This window comes from Martes martes, assembly GCF_963455335.1.
Source record: "Martes martes genome assembly, chromosome: 6".
Lineage (NCBI taxonomy): Eukaryota > Metazoa > Chordata > Mammalia > Carnivora > Mustelidae > Martes > Martes martes.
Window position 1 is genome coordinate 91285169 of NC_137893.1, and position 25478 is coordinate 91310646.

At 39.1% G+C, this 25478-nt stretch overlaps 2 protein-coding genes across 4 annotated transcripts in view; one reads left to right on the top strand and one right to left on the bottom strand.

Annotated features, from left to right (window-relative positions):
• SUPT3H (SPT3 homolog, SAGA and STAGA complex component) overlaps positions 1–2290 on the bottom strand; it is a gene marked incomplete at its 3' end in the record, with an annotated part of 536454 nt that extends 534164 nt beyond the window's left edge. For both annotated transcript variants that reach the window (XM_080805744.1, XM_080805743.1), the window contains exon 1: positions 2004–2290. The remainder of the gene's footprint in view (positions 1–2003) is intronic.
• Positions 1–25478, top strand: part of RUNX2 (RUNX family transcription factor 2) — a gene marked incomplete at both ends in the record, with an annotated part of 205001 nt that overhangs the window by 48702 nt on the left and 130821 nt on the right. The gene's annotated exons all lie outside the window — the stretch shown is intronic.

Sequence of the window (25478 nt, forward strand, 5' to 3'; positions counted from 1 at the left end):
CTTCTAAAATGGCTCAGTGCTAGGGCACCTGGGCGGCTCAGACAGTTAAGTGTAGCCTTCCACTCAGGTCATGATCTCAGGATTCTGGAATCAAGCCCAGGATCAGGCTCCCTGTCCAGTAGGAAGACTGCTTCCCCTCTCCCTCTGCTCCTCTCCCCCACCCCCTTAGAGCTCTCTCTCAAATAAAATGTTTAAAAAATAAAATAAAATAAAATGGCCCAATTCTCAAAAACTATTAGAAACTATCAACTCACTTTATTATACAAAAGTTATAAAACAAAAAAATACCACGTTTCAAATAGAAAAAAAAAAACTGCAGGAGTAAAAACGTTGAAAAGTTTTCACTAAACCTAGCCAAAATGATAAAAGAACAGTGAAAACCCACGGTCACAATATGGTACAATGATTAAAGGAAATGCCAGACAATATTGGTATCCGGATAGTATAGTATGGCTCTCCGGATGAATCTGGCATTAGCTGTACAACTTAAAGAGTCAAAAGAATGATCTGCTTTAATTCATCAAGGCCTAAGTAAGTACTAACAGAACTATGCACTGAACCATAATATTTGAGCAAAAGGCCTTATTTGAATATAATTATGATTCCCTAAAGCAATAAATGTTCCAAGAGTTGTCTTAAAACTCAACCAAATCCAGAATTGGGAGGGACCTCAGAGTCTAAATTCTAAGCTTACGCTGTCCAATAAGGCAGCGACCAGCCACTTGTGCTTATTTGTACTTAAATTAATTAAAATAAAATTTAAAATTAAGTTCCTCAGTACACTACCCATATTTCAAGTGCTCAAGAGTCACCTAAGACTAATGGATACCATATTAGTACAGCAGAGATTACAGAATGTTTCCATCACGTTAGAAAGTTCTACAATATTGGACATTGTTGCTCTAGACTTAGGCTGCTCTAGATCTTTGCTTGAATATACCCAGAGATAAGAAAGAAGTGCAATGAAGTGCATTCTCCTTCTGCAAAGTACCATCAAAAAACTGTTCTCATATTCAGTCAAATCCAGTCTCTCTGAAACATCCACCAGAAATTCCGGGAGTTCCATCCTCAGTTTGGTCTTCAAGTAAATCTCTGCACGGCTAACTCAATTCCATTTCCAAAGTTCTGACTCTTGACATATACTAAAACCCTAGGTCCTCTCCTCCCAGATAAATACATAATTTCTTTCAAACGAAACAGTTTCAAGTTTGTATCAGCCTCACGAAGGTATGCTAATTTATCCACGTGGACATATGTTAGTGTCGTCTCCGAGCGTCAGATAACACATTTCGCTGTTCCTATAAATCTACTCTCGCTTATCGGACCTTCAAGCGTCTGGATTTTTAGAAAACAGGATCACGGTCATTCTGAACTTCTCAAAACATGGAGACTGAAATTAATTACACTTAACATGTAATCGATCGGTGCCTGGTGCTGTATGACCTTATATAACCCTGGCAACTCTGAGCTAGGCTATTACTTCCCCCATCTACAGAGCGGAACTACCAGCCAAAGGCAGGCTAAATGATTTCCCCAGGGGTCACAGATGTGGGCACAGTCCCCAGAGAACAGAGTGGCGCTTTTCGTCTTCCCGGATGCTACACTTTTCCCAACACTTCTTCCACCCTGCCCGTAAAGCAATTTCCTTCTGTAAAGATTTTTCCCAGCAAAACACTAGCTACATGACGCGCAAAAGGTGCCTAACACACCCCAGCCACGCCAGCTCCCCTCGCCCCACGCCCACCCGCCGACGGGGAGGAGTCAAGAGCCGGCTAGCTCCACGCTCGGCTGGAGGACCGGGTGCCGAGCCGGGACGGTGCCTCACACGACCGTCCTCCCTTCAGCCCTAGAGCGCAAACGCCCATTCCTCCCCCGCGGCCGCCCTCGAGCAAGGGCCAGGGCGGGGCCGGGGCCCAGAGACGCGGGGTTCGCCACGCGCCGTCCCTCCCTCTTCGCAGACCTCTCCCCGCCCGCCCCGCACCGCCCCCCGCACCCCCTACAACCTCTGCTTTAAGAACACTTGTAGGCACGGCTGCGCGTCCCGCGTGGAGAATGTGGGGAGAGATGGTGCGGTTTCTGCTGCGGCGACCCGGGACACGCTTGGAAAGGGGCGGGGTGGAGGGCTAAGAGTGTAGAAAGGGAGAAGGTGGCTCGGCCGGGGCAAGGGGGGGGGGGGGGCACAAAATGGCGTGAGCCCGACTCTCTGTGGGGCGGGGGCTGCGGAGACGGAGGAGGGAGCGCCGCAGACGCCCCCACCATTAGCTGCGCGGGCGCTGGCGCATGCGCGCTCGGCCAGGTGGCCGTGGTCTCCTTTCCCGAGCAAGCCACTTCCGCCACGCTCGCCGGGGGCGGGGCGTCCTGGAGCGCAGCGGCAGCAGCTTTCCTAGCCCCGGGCCACCCTGGTCCCGGCGGCGGGCCTCAAAGCGGGGCCTGCGGGAGAGGAGTGGAGTTGAGCCGAGAATCGAAGGGTGCTGGAGGGCCGGGCCGTTCCTTAAGCGTGGGCTGGGAGGGCTGGGGTTTTCGAGCGGTTGGGTGACCCACACTGGAAGTTTGTTTTCAGCTTCAGGGCAGAGATTGGCCTGTGTAAGCTCGTGCCTACGAACTGGGGTGAGGCGGGGTCTTAACCAGATTGTGCTTTTGGGATGGGGAAGGGAAACGGAGAGAGCAAAAAGACCCGCTCCCCCAAGGGATCGCAGTGCCGGGGTGTTTCTGGGACCTTGAGACCACCTCTTCCGCAGGCTCCCTAACACCACCACTCCCCGCCCTGCCTCTTGCAGCAAAGTCATTGGAGAGGCGGTGGGAGATGATGGTCTGTAGTGAATATCCCTCACTCCCACCGCCAGACTCATTTTACCAAGTTCAGGCATTTAACGATTTCAACTTTTATAATTGAAACCTTTTTCTATATAAAGGGGTGGTTGGTTTGTTGTTATGGTTGTCGTTGGATGATCCTATTTTTATTTTTCCTTAGAATTTTGGCCTGTTCCTAATTTTTAAATCTTGCACCCCCACTGTTGAGCTGCCTGTCTTGTGCTCTCAGTTTGAGTGATATAGATGTACTTCTTTAATACGATAGTCAATTACTTAAGTATACGAAGTCTTGTTATGTATATTTTAACATTATTTTCAGCTGTTTAGGGAAGAAAACTGCGTTATTATCCATGCTTACATCCAGTCCTGTGACATCAAATATCATAAAGTATTTCACAGAAATTCAGCTACTAACCTTCATCTAGTCTTTTTTTTTTAAAGATTTTATTTATTTATTTGACAGAGGGAGAGACAGCAAGAGCAGGAGCACGAGCAGGGGAAATGGGCGAGCAGGGGAAATGGGCGAGGGAGAAGCAGGCTTCCCACCCAGCAAGGAGCCTGATGCAGGGCTTAATCCCAGGACCCTGGGATAAAGACCTGAGCAGAAGGCAGATGCTTAACCATCAGAGCCATCCTTCAGGTGCCCCTTCATCAAGTGCCCCTTGATCAAGTCTTTTAAAGCATTATAGCTTCAGTTATTTTCTTGCCTATGAATATTTGTGTTCTGACATAATTTTTTCTTCTTAACTGCTTATGTTTTTTAAAGTAGCAACTTAAAAAAATAAAGTAGCAACTTATTTGAATATTTCCTCTGGGTCATAGTTGAGTCTACTGTTAATTTTGTACTTAGTTCTCTTTAATCTCCCCAACGCTTCACTATTTGCCAAATACTTACAGTTCCTAAATAATAAATATATTTAAGATGTAAAAACTCATCATAATGTGTAAGTCAGAGCTTAATGCAATGCTAGGCAAAGTTTAGAGAATACGGAAAAGAAAGTAACAGAGAATTGTCGTATTTCTTACAAAAGAAAACTGATTTATACAGTAGTTGAAAAGCCCTTTCAAGTATGTTACCAAGAAAATAATTAGGAGAAAATGAAGAGAAAAATTGATATTACATCTAAGGAAATATAATCCAAAGCAGATCGTTTCAATTAAAATTACATTCAGTTAATGTTGCCGTAGTACTTGCTTGGGAGTTTTACCTGCATCACGTGGAGGCCAGATTTGACCTAGCTTTTCAGAATAGAACCCGGATCTTCTTACTCTCAGGCTACTGGTGTCTAACCTACATATAATCACACACAACAGGAGTTAATGAAAGTGATCCATGGAAAACGGAAACTGAATTAAACCAGGCACTGGTAGAAGGAATTCAAAAATTCACTCTTAGGAAATTGCGAATTGTGCTGTTGGCAGAGATCTTAGCTTTGAAGTCACATGAGTTATCCTAGTGTTCCTACCTCCTGGAATCTATTAAAATCTATTTTAAAAATTTGATTTAGTCATAATTTTGTTTGTAGTTTGAGAGCACTGCTGTACACAAAGGGTCAAAATATCTTCCCTTAGATTAATATCAAATATCTTAAACTATTGAAGCTACCAAGATACCTTAATTAAAACAAAGTTAAAACAATGAAGCTGTTGCTGTAATTAAGACTTTCACGACTACCACCTCTCAGAAAAATACATGATTTCCGAAGCATGTGGAGAAAACGCCAGGAGACCATGTGGATGCATCACACCACAAAAATGTCTCTATCCCTTAAACAGAGCTGTGAAAGGAAAATGAAGCATTGTTACCATAGACTTTCACATTCCTCTGGCATAATAACCTTCATATAGAGTCACTAGTGCAAAAAAGAAAGTGCAGATATCTAAGTAAAAATACCTCTTGGCATCCTAAAAATGATTAGGTTAGATAGTGAAAGAAACCCTAATTCTCCGGATAGCAGACGCTCTGCCTAATATGGAAACATCTCTATGATGAAGAGGTCTTTTCTCATGTGGATGTCATAAGGACAGTTCTTTGGAGGTGACCTGCAAATTCTTACTCTTTTGTGACCCATGACTCTTATTTATTAGGATGCCCGAAGGAAGCTTTTTTTAATTTATCAATTATTTTGTTCTTTGCTCTCTCTGCCTTAGATTTCCAAATAGTGGCTTATAAAGTCACCATGGAAATAAACAGGGCAGAACCTGCATATTGTTTAGAACTACAGATTGCAATTGTTGCTCTATTCAATTAACTTGCTGATATTAAGAACTATTTTTCAATTCCAGCTTGCTTTACTTTTAGAACAAGTTGTTCTGACCAAAAGGATTACTCAGTCCTCTGGTACCTGGGCAAGTTACTTAGCATTGTTGGGCCTCCATTTTCATGTCTATAAAATAAGGTGATCAAACCAAATTAATGGAAACCTTGTAGCTCTAAAATTCCATGCTCCTTTAAAAGGAATGACCAAAGAATGGATGTTAAAGTGGTAGAAAATAATTTCAGCATTCAATATATTTGTGCTACCCAAAAGTACGGAATATTCAAGGCTCTCGGCTATAGACTGACATGGATATTCCACTGATGCTACGCACTTCAAAAAAAAGACCAACATGAAAAACATACACGAATTATATCTGCTGAAATACGGGGGGGGGGGTCATCACATAATTTTTCAAGGTGTAATCAAAGTGACTTCCCATACTTTCCAAATTACATTCATAGATTTCAAATTAAGAAGAGCAATATTGTAGGTGCCTGGGTGGCTCAGTGGTTGGGCCTCTACCTTCCGCTCAGGTCGTGATCTCGGGATCTAGTCCCGCGGGGAGACTGCTTCCTTCTCTCTCTCTCTCTCTTTCTCTCTCTCTCTCTGCCTGCCTCTCTGCCTATTTGTGATCTCTCTCTGTCAAATAAAATAAAATATTAAAAAAAAATAAAAAGCAATACTGTAATGAGAGAAGAAATGTTAAGAATTCCGAGCAGCTTGTAGAACTGTCATTATCCCTCCTTTTAGGAACCTCTCATTGCAAATGTAACACTCCAGGATCTTTTAAAATTAGTCCTTGGCTGCTGAGAAAGTGATCATATTTTGAGATTTAGAATGGGAATGGGAAAGGAATCATACACTATCAGGCTTTTCAAAGAGCCCCCCAACTCTCTAGACACATGGAAACATCACTGCTTTCATTCCCATGGAATCCAATATATAATCCTCTTGTTCTGGAAACAACTTCTACACTTCTCCCCTTGAAAATAAGGTGTATTCGCTGAGTTTAAGTGATGGGTGCTTATTCATTCATTCATTCAACAAATAATTATTGTAGGCCAACCTTGTGCCTGACATTATTCAAGAAGCTGCAGATACAGCAATGAACAAAACAGACAAAAATCTATGCCATTATCAAATATAGTAGTAGTTGAACAATAAATGAATATTTAAATAAAATAATGTGTTAGAAAGCCATGGGTGTAACAGAACAGGGGGAAATTTTTATACAACAGGGAGGGGATAAGAAATGAGACAAAGCATAGGAGGAACAGGAGAATTGTTCATTTTTAAATTAAGCAAGTAGGGTAGGCCTCACTGAGAAAGTGGCATTTGAATAATGGCTTGATGAGGTGAGGGAGGTAGCTGCAAATATCTAAAGAAAGAGATATCTGCAGATATCTCCAGACAGTGAGAACAATCCACGCTAAGGCCCCCCGAATTGAGAACAAGCCCAGTAAGTTGCAGGAATGGCCAGAGGCCTTTTTACATGAAAAACAATGGTCCAGAAAAAAAAGAAAGAAAGAAAGAAAAGAAAAAAGAAATAGTATAACGTGAGGTCACAGTTACTAGGCCAGATGCTAGAAGGCCTACGTGCCTAGGGCAGGGAGGCTATTAGTAGAGGATTGACATGATATGGTTTAGTTTTTAAAATAATTACTCTGGCTGCCAGGTTAAAAATAGTCTATAGAGCACAGGTCTTTTTGCAATAACCCAGGCGAGAGGTGATGGTAGCTTACACTAGGGTTATTACAGTAGACTCCATAAGACATGGTTAAAATCTGGATATAATTTTAAAATCAATATGATTTTCTAACAGATATTGGATCAGGGGTTCTAGAGAAAGGGAGGCATAAAGAATGACTGAAGTGTTCTGGGAAACTGGAAAATGAATTTGCCATAACTGAAATGGGAAAAAGTGGGGATGGATATGTTGGGTAGGTGTAAGAGATCAAGAATTCACTTTTAGGTATAAATAAGTAATTAGCTACAAAGTTTGTATTATCTATTGTTTTGCCATCAATAAATAGAGAATAAGTAAATTCTTATGGAAATGAAGAAAAGTTTCATTCTTTTTTTTTTCTTAAGATTTTATTTATTTATTTGACAGAGAGAGGAGATAGAGCCAGAGAGGGAACACAAGCAGGGGGACTGGGAGAGGTAGAAGCAGACTCCCCACTGAGCCGGAATCCCAATGTGGGACTTGATCCCAGGACCCTGGGATCGTGACCCAAGCCAAAGGCAAATGCTTAACAACTGAGCCACCTGGGCATCCCCCCATCTGTAAACTTCTTTAATAATTTTTTAATTAGGAGCGCCTGGGTGGCTCAGTTTAAGCATCTGCCTTGGGCTCAGGTCATGATCCCAGTGTCCTGGAATTGAGTCCCGCATCAGGCTCCCTGCTCAACAGAAAGCCTGCTTCTCCCTCTTCTACCCCCGCTGCTTGTATTCCTTCTCTCTCTTGTGTCTCTCTCTCTCTGTGTTAAATAAATAAATAAAATCTTGAAAAAAAAAATTTTTTTAGTTAATTTCAAATCCTGCCTAGATAATAGAGACCCATCTAGACTGGTATAACATGTCTCAAGGAGTATCTTACTTTTGTTTTAAGAAGATGTAAAGCCAGCTCAACATCCCCTGTTAAAACAAAAACAAAAACAAAAAAACCCAAACAAACAAAAAACCCTTTCCTTTGCTGTTGTTTTATCAATACCTGACAGCAAGGTGGGAAATTCAGTTAACACAAATATACAGAACATCCGGTTCCCAAAAGTATTTTCATTGAAATATTCAGATTTAAAGTTGATCTATCTCAGTGAATTATTTGAATAACTGCCTCCATTTGCTATTACACATATACATTTATTTTTCTTTTTTTTATTATGCATCAAAACAGTGCCAAAACTTAATCAGTGCCATGAGTGAAATATACCGCAGTATCTAATGCAACCTGCTATTCCTGGTTCACACTCTGAAGCTAGATGCAAAAACCTATTTTGATTAAGGAATGTTCAGAACAATTCTTAGTGACCAGGAATATACCAGCAGATTGAATTAAGTTATTTTAGTTTTAGTTTTAGTTTTTTATAGCTGAAGCTTGGGCCATATTTTCTCTTTCTAGAATATATTTAAGACAACTTTAATAACTCAGTCAGTGCAGTACAAAATATGTGGGCTTTGGTGCCACTTAACAAGTTATGATGCCCTGGACAAATTATTCAGCTTTCCAAAAAATAAGTGTCTTCCACTATAAAATAGTAATAAGGATATCTATGTTATAAGGTTGTTATCAGGATTTAAATGAAAAGTTCTGGACACTTTGAAAATATTCAGTAATTTATAGTTATTGTTGTTTTCCAGTTTTTAATGAGCTATTGAGTAATTTTTATGATGTTTATATTTTTGACGTATTAGACATGGAAATAAATTAAACAGGAGATCCTATCTCAAGTATTAGTGGTTTATTTTTTTCTGAATTCAATAAATACATGTTAGTATGACAACTATTTTTTTTTAACAAACATTTATTGAGGACCCATAAGTACATGGCCATTGTTAGTTCTTGGATATAAAACGACAAATAACACAGAGTTTCTGACCTAATAAATTTAGGAGAAACAAAGTTGTATGAATAAGAGCAAAGTCACGGTGATAATATGTAACACAAATATTAGCTGAGATCTCCCTGACTTTTAAGCCTCAGGTTAAAACTGGATTGAGCAATAATTTCACCTGATTTGCAAGCCCAGTAGCCGACTCATAGTCTCTTCATATTTTTGGAGAGCTAATGTTCTCATAGTCCTCTCTTGCTCTAAATGTGCATTTATGCTAAATTACTGAAGTTCATGGAAGAGCTTCCAACTGTCCTTATTCCACAAACAACCAGTCAGATATAGAACTTAGCCCTCTTCCTAGATTTTACCCAAAAGCATTTTCACAAAACCTTGTGTGGGGACAGCAGACAGAAGATGACAGGTAGGAGAAATACTAAAGGTGTAGAATTTATAGGACTTAGTGACCGGTAACATATGAGGATGGAAGTAAGGCAAAGAGCGGGAACTCAAAGATGATTCCAAGTTTTCTCAACTTACTAAGTGGCGGGTTGAACATTTTGAGTTTAAAGTGATCATATAAAGTTTCCAGTGGCGACCATCAACACTAAACTAGACGATTCAGACGCATAGCAAAGATAGAAGCTAGACTAAAGTCTGGAGCTCAAGGAGTAAATGATCTTTTAGACTTGGGAATTAGTAGCTTACAGCATACAGCATTCCAGACACATCATTTAGATGTGGAATTTAGCCCTTTTCCTAGATTTGGCCAAAGAACATTTTCATAAGCATCTCTGTGGGCACAACTGAAGCTGAGGAAGACAATGAAATACCCAAGAGAGCTTGCGTAGAGCAAAGAGAAGTGAGTCAAAGATTGGATTCCAGACACCCACATTCAATGGGAAAGGGAGAATGAGAACCTACAAAGAACACTGAGAAGGCAGGGGTGTCACAGAAACCAGGAGAGCAGAGAGCTTCAAAGAGAGATATGAAAGGCACTAAAATGAGAATTGGTGTTAACTGTGCTCAGCCAGTTCAAAGTCAGCATCAATAGAGTGCTAGGATTAGAAACTAGGCTGTAGTGACTTGAGAAGAATAAAAAGGAAGTTGAGAAATCAAGTGTGTTATTCTTCCCAAGAATGTGTCCTGTGAAGAAGAAAGAGATTGGCTAGAGAAATATTTAGGATCCCAGGATAGATTTTCAAAAATCAAGACTTGGGCTTATTTACAAGCTTTGGAGAAGAAATTGGGAAGGCGGGAGAGGTTGAACACTTGATATAGAAGAGGGCCAATTACAAAATCTCTAGGAAGCAAAGATGGAATTTGATCCTGGAGGAGACAGGATGGTTTTTGATCAAGAGTCCAGGAAGTAGAGGTGAAAATGGAAAAGAGATAGAATGGAAGAAAGAAATAAGAACCTGAGGCAGTTCATATGCAATGACCCAAATTTTCCCTGTAATGTAAGAAAATGGAGGCACTGAAAAGTGGGGATGATGCTGTAATATAGGTATGAGGTGATAGATTTTTGTTGGGCCACTGTGGGGAATAGGAGAAAAATAGCCAAAGGCTTGTTAAATTGAAAATAGACCAAGGTATAGAGCAGAGGGTCCTCAAAGCATGGTTGCAGTATCTACTTTTTGCTAGAAATGCAAATTTGGGCACCACTCCATTCCCACAGAATCAGAAACTGGAAGTGGAGCTCAACATCAGCCTTTTTTAACAGGTCCTCCACGTAATCACCTCCCAGTGATTTTGAGGTTCCCTAACATTTGAGAACAACTTCTATAGAACTTGTGACTTCCCCCAATAAGCCAGCAAATGATAAGGCACAAATTACACTATTTGACCACATTCTAGTAATCTTTGGTCATTTTCTATATTATGGTAAAATATATACAAAACAATATCCTTAAGGATTTAAAAAATTCTGCTGGTTTCTCTTTGGAAATGGGTGCCTTATAAGGTTTAAAAATCTGAACAAAGAGAATCTTTTGTTTCAAGTTTTGCAGAACTAATACTATAAAACATTTTTGCCTCTGTACTCCACTTTCACATTTATAATAGAGAAATAGTAAAATGGCTGTTTACTGCATCAAAAATACTCACTAACTCGCTGTGTAACAGCAGTTCTCAAATTATCCTCCTGCACTAGTATCATCCCATTCTAGCTAAATAATGGTAATCATTTCTCAGTTCATGTGAAGAAACTTAATGACTTAAATCCTTAATTTTTTAATAAAGATTTTATTTATTTATTTATTTGCAAGGAAGAGAGAGAAGAGAGTACAAGCAAGGGGAGGGCCGGAGGGAGAAGCAGACTCCCTACTAAGCGGGGAGCCCTATGTGAGGTTCGATTCCAGGACCCTGGGATCATGACCCAAGCAGAGGGCAGACGCTTAACCAACTGAGCCACCCAGGCACCCCTTAAATTTTTTTAATTTTAAGTTATTCTCCAATAAGATGATACCTGGGTAGCTCAGTCATTTAAGCAAGCATCTGCCTTCAGCTCAGGTCATGATCCCAGGGTGCTGGGATCAAGCCCTGTGTCAGCAGGGAGTCTGCTTCTCCCTCTTCCTCTGCCTCTCCCTCAGCTTGTGCTCTTGCCCATACTCTCTCTCTCAAATAAATGACTAAAATCTTTAAAAAAGAAATTATCCTCCAATAAATTTTTCCTAAATCTTTGGCCCTCACAACAACTAATTTTGCAACAAATGCTAATAGATTACAAAATAAGTGAACAAATAGTCAATGAATATTAATGAAACTTTAAGTTAGCTAGACATGGTTAGTTCAACAGTTTCTCTGTAATTGGACACATGTTCATGATTGATTTCTATATTACAGACCAATAGTACATCTATTTTCTACTACCATTGCTCCAACAATGTTGACTTTGCTCAAATAATTTGGAACTATTTTCAGGATCTGTGGGATATTCTTTTGAAAACCCTAAACAATGGAAAAGCCAACAATCATGGTCTAGAAGGATCGTAAAGATTTATTTTACAGCCAAATAAGTGAGTGGGTGATCAGGTCGATTTATCCAGGTGTGCCTTGCATTGTAAATTACAATCCATAAGTGCACATGAGACACTCCCCAATTATTTACAGATAAGACTAACCTCTGAAAGTTAATTGTGCAATAAGCAAATGATGAATCACAGAAGGGATATAGATCCAAGCCAACAAACCTTAATTATAACCTGCTTAAAATACTGTGTAAATAAGAAGAGAGGTTGGCTAATCACAAAGCAAAATTAGAACAAATTAGCATACATTCCTATGCTGTGTTACTGAGTAGGGAAAAGATAAATGGGTCAAGATATCAGTGTTCTAATATCACTCAAGAATTCAAATTAGGTAGGTAACTCCCCTTATCCCAATTCTATTGTGACGGGCAACCTTTACATATTTTGGCTTCCATGAAGCCAAATGTATGTAGTATGTAGTATGATGATCAGGCTGATAGGAGGTTCATTCCACCCAATGGTTAGTTATATTTTCCTCATTGCCAATCAATACTCAGCATTTTGGTTTTTATGCTGGGTCTCTTCTGAATTAGAGTCAGCTCTGAAACAGTGATAATGTTGCTTATTGAGGGTCAGGAAGCCAAACCCCACTCCTCAACTCCAACTCTGAGGAAGCTTAGACAGCTCTCCTTGGCAGCCCCCCAACCTGAAAACTTGCCTTTTTTTCTGAACAACTACAGGAAACAGATCAATTAGCATGTGCTTATTCACTTCATAAAAGAATCATTTGCTTTATGAAAAGATTTTCAAACACAGGGAACTTAGAGTGGATGGGAAACTGAGAAATGACTTTTTAATTCAGTCAGAAATTCTTTTTTTTAAAGATTTTTATTTATTTTATGTATTTGACAGAGAGAGACACAGAGAGAGAGGGAACACAAGTGGGGGGGGGGGAGAAGCGGGTTTCCTGTGGAGCAGGGAGCCCCATGTGGGCCTTTGATCCCAGGACCCTGGGATCAGGACCTGAGCCTAAGGCAGCCACTTAATGACTGAGTCACACAGGGGCCCTCAGTCAGAAATTCTTTAAGCTTAGTGCAACACATCTTGATGGTGGTGGCAGGGCTGTGAATGGAAATGTATTGATCAATCATGTGTTTGAGAAGCTTAGCAGTTGAAGGGAGGAAGGAAAGAGGCAGAAGGTGGAAGGGGTGGTTGGGTAAAGGGAAAGAATTCCAGTTGTTTGTTGTTGAGTACCCCCTATATAGCAGAAAAGGACACCAGTCTACGGGAAAAAAAGAGAAGGAACCGATGGAAACAGATATGAACGTCCTTGGGTGGAAGGGGTTTGAGTGGGAATCCTCCCCAAGAAGACTGGGTTTGTGGGGCAAGAGAGCACATCTCTTCTTCTAGGGAAAACTCCTTCCAAGATAACTCTGAAACACAATGGGGCCCCTGGGTGGCTCCGTGGGTTAAAGATAACTCTGAAACACAACATTGTGGCCCTTCTCTCAAATGCATAGCTCTATTACTGCAGAAAGCCTTCAGACTCTCTTTCTTCTGATCAGTTATCTCTCAACTTTTTATTTACCAAATATAAATTAAGTGCCTCTCACAATTAAAACAGGAAGAAAGATGTGATCCATGACCTAGAGGTGCTTATGATCTGATGGCGGGGGGGTGGGGGTGGGTGGGTGGGGTGGAAATGGACCTGTAAACAAATCACTGTGGGTCTTATCTGTACACCACATGCTGTGGGGATATAAAAGGGATGAGTTTTGCTTTTTTAAGTACTATTTATTTTCATTCTTTTTCATTCAACTTTTTAAAGTATTTAAGTGATACTTTAAAACTGCTTAATCCATTTGATTGGTGGCTTATCTCTTCACCAGGTCTGAGTTCTAACAGGCAAATTCTGATATAGTCAGGCTTTTTACACTTGCTTCCAATCGGTTAAAACAACACGCATTTCATTGGATTATACAGTATAAACAATACTAGACACCCCAGGGAATTCTGAATTCAGAATCATATAATATGTAATCCCTGCCTTCAAGAAATTTGCAGTCCATTTGGGTACATAAAGCTAATAGTACATCTTATTTTAGTGATTTATATTTTAAAATATAATATTTTCCTTGTTAAAGGGGGGAAATAACTAGATGTACAACTCCATGAAACAATTCTAATAAGTCCCAGACAGGAGAGACTTTAGGTTGGGAGACTCAGAAGAGAAAGAAGGTAGACCAAGAAGTTGTAATATTAGTTTGGAAAAAAACCCCAAACACAGAAACCTCTTTACACTTTGGACGCATGCTCCATTATCGCCTTGATTTTCTGATTTTGGATATGCCACGATATGCGTAGGGTGTAGATTTGGGGGGTAATTTTTCCATTTGGTGATCTCTGAGCTTTCTGATCTGTGGTTTGGGTTCTGCAGTTGATTTTGGAAGTCTCTGCAGAAGTCAAATACTTCTACTCTGTCTCTCTCTCTCTCCTCCTGCTGGTGTTCCCATTACATTTATGTTACACCTTTTCTAATTGCCCCACAGTTCTTAGCTATTCTGTCCTAATTTTTTTCACTTTTCTCTTTGTTTTTTGGCTTTAGAAGTTTCTATTGACATGTTTTCAAGTTTGCCTGTGTCCTTTTATTGATGAGCCCAACAAAGTCATTTTTAATTTCTGTTACAGTGTTTTTTATTTCTAAGATTTCTTTTGGATTCTCTCTTGGCATTTCCACTTCTCTGCTTACATTATCCATCTTTCTTGCCTTGTGGTCCACTTTTTCCTTTAGAGCCCTTAACATAATAATTGTAGTTATTTAAATTCCCAGTCTTATCATTCCCCAAATTCTGCCATGTATTAATAAGTCTGTTTCTAGTGCTTGCTTTGTTTCTTTGGATTATGTTTTTTGCCTTTTAACATACTTTGTAATTTTTGTTGAAAGTTGGACATCACGTACTGGGTAAAAATAACCGAGGAAGACAGACTTTCAGTGTGAGGTTTTATGTTTTTCTGGCTAGGAGTTTAGGCTGTTTACTGTCGCTGTAGCCATAGTTCCAGAAGTGAAAATTTCCTCCGATGCCCTTGTTTTTTGTCTCCGCTTGAGATTCCTTCTTGAGTGGGGTCTGAGACTTACAGGTCTTTCAGCTCTATGGTTATTTTACAACTGCCAGATTGATGTGGCAGTAAACTATGGGCCAGGGGAATCCTAGGATTAAGTCTTGATTTTTTTTTTAGTGAGCCTGTGTCCCTGGCCTGTGACCTTCACAAGTGCTTCTCATCTTTTCCTCCCTACTCCCCTCTACTCTCTATTAGGTTGGATAGGAAGGTTGGAGGGATATTTCTCTTCACCCACATGGAAGGCTAGAGCAGGTTGGAATTGGGTATGTACCGTGCCCCAGGTTAGTTAGGCTCTGGGGCAGACAACGACACAACAGGGAACTCTGGGTATATTAAAAATAACTATTGTTCCCATCCCCCTGAGATGTTTCAGGGTATCTTCCTCTGCTCTACAACCTGAGAACTTAGTAGAGTTCCTGGAGATAAAACTCAGGAATGTAGAGGGCCCTCTTATGGCTGGGACCCCAGGAATGTTTCTCTCTCAAGCTGGTCCACAAGCTTAGTCTCCAGGAGTTAGTCAATTCCCCTTGAAGTGTTCCTACCAGGTTCCAACAATTGCTTCTCCTCCTAGGAAGCTGTGATTGTCCATATTCCTCTGTCTCTCCACTGTCGGGGCAGTGGTTTGCCCTGTAACCTTGATTCTCTGATGGATCTTAAAAATGGTTGATTTTCAATTCATTCAGCTCTTTTCTTGTGTGAGGATGGAAGTGGTGACTTTTTAGCTCTTTATGTGTCTTACTGAAAACTGGCAGTCCATTCCAATTTCCTATGGAAAAATAATCTATAAATATTAGAATCCTAATATCTATCAGTTGAGGGTACTCTAGTCTTCAGTGATAGGATTACACTGTTTTATGCTCAGATTTAGTTGCTAAAACCTTGGGTGCCAGTTTATTTTAGTTCCATCATCCAACCCATCTAAGCTTGTTTACTTATTTGTAAAATGAGGGTAATATCCTTTCTTTCTAAATTATAGGCTTATGGAGATAGTAAACTAAGAATATATGAGAAAACATAAACAAAGAACAAGAACTTCTTGAACAAGAAGTGTCACAAAAATTCAGTGAGAAAGAAGACGATTTCTATGGTTCTTTACCTTATACTATGGTGTATAAAAGTAAACATTTCAAATAAGTTGTGCGTTATTTAACCAAGATATTTTCAAATCACCATATTAATTACAAAAGATTCTTTGTTCTATGAAAATATTTCTTAATTGAGTAATTGCTTTACAATTAAGATGACTTAAATCTGAATAAGTATGCTCTAGTGACAGGCAATTATAAAGCTTTATTATAGAAACTCCCCTACTAGATATTAGTGGATACATTTGTTAAAATAAATATTATATAGAACAGAAATTAATTCTACATTAATAATAATAACAAAAATATCTGAGATTTTTTGGTCACACAATTGTCTAGGATTTTTTTAAAGCTTTATAAAGGGGGCGCCTGGGTGGCTCAGTGGGTTAAGCCTCTGCCTTTGGCTCAGGTCATGATCTCGGGGTCCTGGGATCGAGCCCTGCATCGGGCTCTCTGCTCAGCGGGGAGCCTGTTTCCTCCTCTCTCTCTGCCTGCTTCTCTGCCTACCTGTGATCTCTATCAAATAAATAAATAAAATCTTTAAAAAAATAAAGCTTTATGAAGGTTATAATTTACATGTCATAAAATTCACTTATTTTTATTATATAAGTCAATGGTTTTAGTAAGTGTACAGAGTTGTACAACTATCACCATAATCCAGTTTTAGAACATTTTTATCACCCCAGTAAAATCCTTTATGTACATTTACTATTAAACCCTGCTCCCATTCCCAGCCCTAAATGACCACTAATTTATTTACTGTCTCTGTGGATGTGCTTATCTTAGACATTTCATACATATAGAATCATATATGTGGCTATTTGTTTCTGGTTTTCTTCATTTAGCATAAGGTTTTCAGAGGTTCATTTATCTTTTAGCATGTTAAATTAAACATTAAACATGTTTAATTAAACATTAAATTAAACATGTTAAATTAAACATTAAATGTTGCAGCATTTCATTCCTTTTTATTGTTGAGTAAGTAACAGTGTCCACTGAATGAATATACCACATTTCGTTTAACCATGCACCAACTGATGGTCACTTGGGTCATTTTCACTTTTGGGCTATTATGAATAATGATGCTATGACTCATACTTATACAAAGTTATGTACCATTTGTATGTGTGTGTGTGTGTGTAGATGTATGTTTTCATTTCTCCTGGGGTAAACCTAGGAGTAGAATTTCTGGGTCATACAGTAAATTTGTATTTAACTTTTAAGAAATGATCAAACTGTTTTCCTAAGTGGCCGTACCATTTAAAATTCTGACAAGCAGGTGTTTGAGCCTTGTGGTTTGTCCATATCCTTATATAGTTAGGTTCAACCTGATTTTTTTTTATTCAAGAATTGGGCATATACATTAAATATAGGTGTAGTGCAATTAATTATCTTTAAACTTACAACATTAAGTGAAAAGAAACCAGGGGCACCAGGGTGGCTCAGTCATTTAAGTGTCTGCCTTCAACTCTGGTCAAGATCTCGGGGTCCTGTGATTGAACCCCCTGTCCGTCCAGCTCCCTGCTCAGTGGGGAGCCTGCTTTATCCTCTCTCTCTGCCACTGCCCTCCAATCATGCTTTTTCTATCTCCCTCTCTCTCAAATAAATAAATAAAACCTTTTAAAAAATAGAATTTTTTAAATTCTATTTTTAATAAAGTAATTTTTTAAATTCTATTTTTAATAAAAGAATTTCAGTATTGACCTGCTGAAGCCCTCAAAGGCAGGGATCCCATCTCACCTCAGCATTCCCTGCATCTCACAGAAGTCCAATTCCCTGCATCTAACATTGTGCCTAAAACATTTGAGAGTTCAATGGATTGTTATTTAAACGGGATCAGGATTGGAAATCCAGACCGTGTGATGTTATTTTTCTCCTTAGAACTTTGATGGGTGCCCCACTGAACTTCCTCCTTGGGCCTGGGACACACAGCTATATAATGTATAGGTCTTCTTCTACTTATGACGGGGTTACATCCCAATAAGTCCATTGTAAGTTGAAAATATGTTAAGTCCAAAATGCATTTAATACCCTAAACTACAGAACATATAGCTTAGCCTAGTCTACCTTAATCAAGCTAACAACCCTTACCTTAGCCTACCATTGGCAAAACCGTAACATAAAGCCTATCTTCTACTAAACTGTTGAATCTCTCATGTAATTTATTGAATACAGTGCTGTACTGAAAGTGGAAAACAGAATGGTTGTGTGGGGTCAAAATGACCATTAAGTGGGACTGGGAGCTATGGCTTGCTGCCGCTGCCCAGCATCACGAGAGAGTATCACGCAGCATATTGCTAGCCTGGGGAAAGACCCAAATGCGAAATTTGAGGTAAGGTTTCTACTGAGTGCATATTGAATCCATACCACCCTGAAGTTGAAAAATCCTGTCAGGAACCATCTGCGGTAGCTAATGGCGCAAGCTGACCAGTCAGATCGCCTAGCCTCACTGTTTTCTAATTGTGAGCACTCCGAGAACCTTACTTAGCACCTTTTACAAGGCCCTAGCTTCCTCATCTATGAGCCATACTTGCCACACAGCATTGTACTGAAGAGTAGGTAAGGCTATCCACGCAAATCTCTTAGCACGGTGCTTGGTCACAATCCCTGCCCCATACACTTTAGCTATTCTCGTTATGGTTGTTAGAGTCTGAAAAGCCAGACTTCAGCTATAGGCTTGATTAACAGAGAAGTAGGTTAGTTGCTTTTTTCCCTCAATTTTACCCAAAATGTGTTTATATGTGTATCGCTTTCTTTCGAAAGAGACATTTAAAATATTTTAAAATATTTTCATTTAAAATATTTTAAACATTTTAAATATTCAAAAGATGATATGTAAAGAGAGGTTTTAAACAGATTGGCAACTAGATATAATATGGTATCTTTATTATTCATCCTTAAATATTAACAATAATTACTTTATCACATTCTAGCGTCATCCCCAGGCTTGTATAAATCATTTTTTCCAACTCACCTTAAGTCTTTATTCCATTTTTCTACTGACCCCCGCCACCATTTATATCTTCCATGATTTGTCTATATCTTTATTTAGCAAGATCAGCACTGGAGGCAGAGAGGAGTGCCCAGATCCCCAAATGACTCCCTTTTCTCCTTTTCCCTTGTCTTCTTTCTATCTGTCCTTTTTTCTTCCTGTCTTCTGTTTTTCTCTTTCTTTTACCCTCCAAAGAATGAAGGAAAGGGGCGGGGGGGGGGGGGGAGGAAGGAAGGAAGGAAGGGAGAGAGGGAGAGAGGGAAGGAAGGAAAAGAGATGGAGGGAAGGAGGAAAGGAGGGAGGGAAGATGAAAGGAAAAATAATCATAGAGGCATGAGGATTGGAGAAAAGAGGGAGCCATTGGCAACGGCTGGGTCTTATGGTTTTCTTTCCTCTCTTGCATGCCTCTTTCCCATCATAGGTGTTGCCTCCAGGGTTAGAACATCTTTAGCTCCCATAAATGAAATCTGAGAAGGAGGTGGGAATCTGCTTGTCAACTGGTGTTTGCCTGGCCCTTAAATGATCTAAGTAAGAAGGGCTCAAATCCCTACTCCCACCTTGTGTGAAATCCAATGCTCTTCCCAAGACTTCTCCAAATTTGGGGGAGTTTATAGTTTTGTGGTCACCTCTAGTTCTGACTTCCTGATTCCACTAAGTTTGGGTTCTTCACTCTGTCTTATACATTCTTTTATCTCAATTTCTGAGTCTATTTACACTTGGAACTCAGTCATTTGTCTTGATTTCTATTATTTTTAAAGTTTTATTTATTTATTTATTTGGGAGTTGGGGAAGGACAAGCGGACTCTGTGCTGAGGGCAGAGTCCAATTCGGGGCTTGATCTCACAACCCTGAGATCATGGCCTAAGCCAAAATCAAGAGTCAGAAGCTTAACTGACAGATCACCCAGGTGACCCCCCCATTCCCCCCACTTGATTTTTGTTATTTAAAAACACCATTCTCAAAAAGCTTCCTTATGTATAGTGAGCTTTACTGAAGGTAAGGGGAAATGCAAATTTACAGATTTATTACAATTACAAATTTCTGCAAACAGAAACAACCTAAGATGGAATAGAACACATCCTTGTTTTAAAATTCCTGCACTGGTACTTATGCCTGCAATTTACTTAGAAATTAATTTCTTAGAAAGATGAATTGCTGGAGAGATAGAGGGATGATAGATGTACAGATACATGTGATAAAGCAAGTATGATAAAATAACCATGTAGAATCTAGGTGGTAATTGATGTTCATTGTAAATATTATTTCAACTGCTATTTCATGTTTTTCATAATAAAATACTGGGAAAAACAAAAACAAAAACAAAATCCCTTCTGTCCCTCTCTCTGAGAAATGCATTAATTCTCAGCCATCTGTCCAACTCTCTCTGAGATTCTGGATCGTCTGTACTGTGGGGAAACCCTGACAAAACTTCCGTTCATTTCTAATGAACACAGTTTAGCTTTCTTTGTTCCATTATCTCCTACTGATCATACCTTTGTTCTCTTCACACCCAAGCTGCTTAAGATCGTCTTGCAATGACCTCCTTAAGAATTCAAGAGCAAGAACCATCTTATACATATTTCTACGGTTTTTTAAAAGATTTTATTTATTTATTTGACAGCGAGAGATCACAAGTAGGCAGAGAGGCAGGCAGAGGGAGAGGGGGAAGCAGGCTCCCTGCTGAGCAGAGAGCCCGATGCTGGGCTCAGTCCCAGGACCCTGAGATCATGACCTGAGCCGAAAACAGAGGCTTAACTCACTAAGCCACCCAGGTGCTCCTATTTCTATGTTTCTTAATGCATTTAACAATGTCTTGTCCATAAAAGAGACAATTTATATATATATATATATATATAAAATTATATATACTTTCATAAATAATTATACGTATGTCATATATGTATAATTAATGATACTTAATAACAATTAATTAATAATATACATGTTTAAGGGCATCCATTACTGAAAAAAATTGATTTAAGTCCTGGATCTCCCAGTAACTGTGCGACCTTGGACTTGCTGACTGACTTCTTGGAGTCGATTTCCAAGTTTTCTAATCTGAAAAAAAGGTATGATTTTAAAAAATGGCCACCTCACAGCATGATCATGAGTTTTAAATTGGATAATGCACGCTTTTAAAAACTCTAACCAGTAATTGAACAACTGGATAATGAAAAGAGGGCAAAACCTGTTTATGTGATTGACTGTTGGGGGTCCCTGCCTTTCTGGCTAATGAGCAACAGGCATTCAAAAGCAAGTACATTCTCCTAATGGGGAAGCTCAACATCTTCCAATGGTCTCCGTCCTTCCACTCCCTGTTTACCCTAGTGGCAGCCCTCTTAAATAAGCCGCTGTCAGGATGGTCCCACTACTGCAACTTTCTGCAATACCCATTTGATCCCAAACAAACCTCTCCCTCCTTGTCAATCCAAACAGTGGTATTGCACGTACTCAACTTCTCTTTGTCTTCAACTTTGGGTCCTAGAGTCTTGGGTTCAGTAGTTTCTTCTGGAGCATCAAGAAATGTCCCGTTCAGCGTTCTGTTGACTATGAGAAAGCATGGATTAGATCATGCAAGGGGGGAGAGGTGTTAGTTAATTATGCTTGTAGGACATAGAATAGTATCTCACTGTGAATGTTTACTCACCTTCTTCTCCATAAATTTTCTTTAACCATTTAAAAGTTTCTTTACCGCTTCACTTTCTTGAAAACAGTTTCAGCATTCCTTATCCTCTTTTAACTTGTCTACTTCCTTAGCTGAAGCTAATATAAATGGGAGTTTAGCAGTAATTGGTCCCTTAGCAACTGGCAAATTTTGCAGTTTGGCTCCTACTGAGCTTGGAGTTGCAAAAGTCAGATGCCACAGGCTAAATTATGGAAGATCAGTTGACGTCGGGATGTCTTCCTGATATTTTGAAACTAACATTTAAACAGAAGAATACAAAAGATTTTAAAGAGCCCTGAAGTTTATTAAATGCATATTAATATTTTACATGTTTCCAAGTGAATATTTTGGGAATTTTTATAGGTCTTCTTAGAAAATGCCAAAAGATAATAATCTGTTATTGAAAGCAAGTATTAAAAGTCTTGAATATAACAATCAATACTTAAATATCTATTTAATAGTCCTTTTTTGGGAAAGGCATGAATGTAGATTATTTTTTAACATACCTTTACCACAATGTCTGAAAAACGTTTTGGCAGACCTTTGCAGTTTGAAAAAGTAACCCACACTCCCAGGACATTTTTCTTCTTAGGACTGTAAAACACTTGCAAGGATATAATCACAAGAACCTTGTAGCAAGGACCCACATTCATTGTATTAACTGTGACGTTAACATAAAAAGGGTTTGAGGATTTCTTTTGTTCTTCTTAAGCAGTGGCTTAAGCTGTTTTCTTCCTACTTAATCATCCTGATTTTCCTTATAATCAATAGAGGCATGTTTAATGTAGCCAGCGGGTGCTGGAGATGTAGTCTATTCAAGGTAATGGAACATCTCTGCTACATTTGATCACCTACTTCATTTTTTTGTATTCAAACTAGTATTCATCAAATTCCTATGGTGTATAAGGCACTGTTCTAGGTACTGGGGATTTAGCCATAAGCAAAACTAACTTTCACAGTACTGACATTCTAACATGTGAATTGGGGGGAAGAGAAAACAGATGAAAGCAGATTAAAGCAAATAAACAGGTAAATATATACCAAATGATGAACTGTTAGAAAAACGGAGAAAAATAAGGCAGGGTAAGGGGCATTTGGGGGAAGAGCAGTTGAGGGAAGAATTGCTATTTCATACACACAGTCTGGGAAGGTCTCACTAAGAAGGTGATACTTGAAAGGATAAGGGGGTGAACCATGTAGATATGAAGGAGGACAGCGTTCCAGGCACAAGAAACTGCAAGTACAAAGTGCTCACCTTCCTGAAACTCTTTTCCCCTCTAAATGTCTCTATCCTCAATACCTGCTTTTCACTACCCCCTTCTCTGTGTCCCTCATTGGTTTTCTCCTCCTTCTCCCTAGTTAGAGAAAAACCTGCATGGAAACTTCTTTCTGCTCCTCTCCTTCTAATTATTCCTTGATGATTTTTGATGATGTTGTTGTCAATTGACCTTTATTCATTGATTCTTGAAAGTATCCATGCAATTGAACAGACTTTACAATTCTCAGGATGTCTGCCAATGACAGATTAGACATCAATAGAACAGACCAAACTGATTGATTACTCACAGTTTAGCAAAAAAGGGATACGAAATACATATTTTAGCCAGAGGAAGATTCTAAGCATTCCAGAACCAGAACATCACATTTTGAAAGATTAGATTTCAATGCTCTCTTCAACTAATGCATTTCTAGAAAGGCAGTGATAGAAATACAGAATCAGAAAGGCTAAAGATTTTTAACTATAAGAACTAGAGAATTGGGAAAAGATTTTAAAAGGTCATCTGGTTCACCCTCCTGCCTCTCAGCAGATCAATGTTGAAACTGATCCAGGCTGCTGAAAAAATCTTTGATGAGAAGTGTTCTATAGTTTTTCTTTGTAGTCTGATTTAGTGAACTGAACTGATTTTAAAGAATGTTAACTCATGTAAATTATTTTTTGTTCATGTTCTTGCTCTTGTTTCCTCTCTACCTATGCAAGTTCTTCAATGATTTAATCATCTTCAATGATTTAATAACTTATTACTTCTCCATAAAATCTTACCTGTCCATTGAGGCTAGTACTATTTTTTCCACCTCTAAACAAATATGTGTAACACTTCTTTGGTACTTAAATGTGAATTATCATTCCTCTTATGGAGTTACATATATGTGTTATTCAATATTTCATGACTGTAAATATTGTCTCTCCACTCATACTGTCACTATCATAAGGGCAAGGACTGGAGCTTGCACTTTTTTTGTTGTTGTTTTAGCATGTACTGCTTATATACAATTAGCACTAGATAAATCTTTGTTCAATTTTGCACTAGAGTTGATCCTATGAGCTTACTACAGCCAACTATACATATCTTCTTTTAGCCCAGTATTTGGTGACATCATGTTGGTAGCTTAAAGTCAACTGTGATGGGAACGTCTTCACCAAAGAAATTGGCACAGGCTACAAATCAGTAGCCTGGGTTTATATCTGGCTTGACCATCTACTTGCTGTGCAAAATTTGGTGAGATACTATGCCTCACAGTTTCTTCATCTGAAAACATGGATATTAAATTATCTACTTCATAAAAGCATTGTTTGGAGTAGATGCGTTTATGCATGTGAACTATTTAGAAAAATCCTTGGTGTGTAACTGAGAGTTTAATTTTTATTAAATTATCCCTCTACTTATTTCATATATTCTCAACTGCTCTGTGAAGCTTTCACGGACGTCTGCAATATGACCATGCTTGATTTATACAACATTATTTCCCATAAAGAATGATACAAATATCTGTATACAGGTTATTATGTGAACATAGGTTTTCTTTTCCCTTGGGTGTCATTACTGTGCTCTATGGTATGATGTTTAACTTTTTAAAGAAACTGCCAAATTGTTTTCCATGGTGACTATGCCATTTTACATTCCCATCACTAAGGTATGAAAGTTCCAGTCTTTCCACATCATCTCCAGCACTTGTTATTGTCCATTTTTAAAAATGATAGCCAACCATCCCATTGGGTATGAAGTGGTTATCTCATAATTTTGATTTGCATTTCTCTAATGACCAGTGACATTGAGCATCTTTTCATGGACTTTTTGGCCATTTGCATTTCTTTTTTGGAGAAATGCCTATGCAGATCTTTGCCCATTTTTAAGCTGCAGATCTTGGCCCATTTTTTAAGTTATAGGGGTTCTTTATACATTTTGGATTCTAGACCCTTATCAGATATGGGATTTGCAAATATTTGCTCCCATTTTTGAGTTATCTTTCCATTTTCTTAATAGTGTTGTTTGAAGCACAAAAGTTTTTTGTTTTGTTTAAGTCAAATTTATTATTTTTTCTTTGGTTGCTTGTCTTTTCGGTGTTATATTAAAAAAAAACCACTGCCTAAGAAACCACCTGAATCGAAAAGGTCACAACGATTTATATCTGTGTTTTCTTCTAAGAAATTCATCATTTTAGCTTTTACATTTAGGCTTTTGATCCATTTTGAGTTATTTTTTGTATGTAATGTGAGGGAGAGATCTAACTTCATTCTTTCATCTGTCACTCACCCAATTTTAGGTACACATTTATGCTGGTTACTTGTCTCCTTCCCTCCCCACCTCTACCTGCCCCACCTCCACCCCCTGCCACCATTTCTGCTGTATATTTCAGGGAAATGTTTTTCCAGTCTCCCTTGCCAATTGACTCTCAGGTAGGGTCAGTCAATGGAGACACTAGTAGAAGATCAGAGGACAGATGGAGGAGAGAAGCCATGGAATTTCTTCCCTCCTTCAGCCACAGGCATTCTCTCCAGCAGTTGCTGTATGGCCTCTGTGGCTCCATATTACACTAAATGACTCTTCCCTCTGCGGTTCCTAGATCTGCAGGGTGGTCCCATCATGCTTCTGGCTCCTAAATGGTCCTGCTTTCTGAATTCTGGTACTAAAAACCACTCCTTTTGTTTCTATAATCCTGGGATGAGTGCTACTCCACTTGTTGCTAACCTCTGGATACTTTTGTATTCCCTGTTGATTTCTTAACTCTTCCATAGCTGTAAATA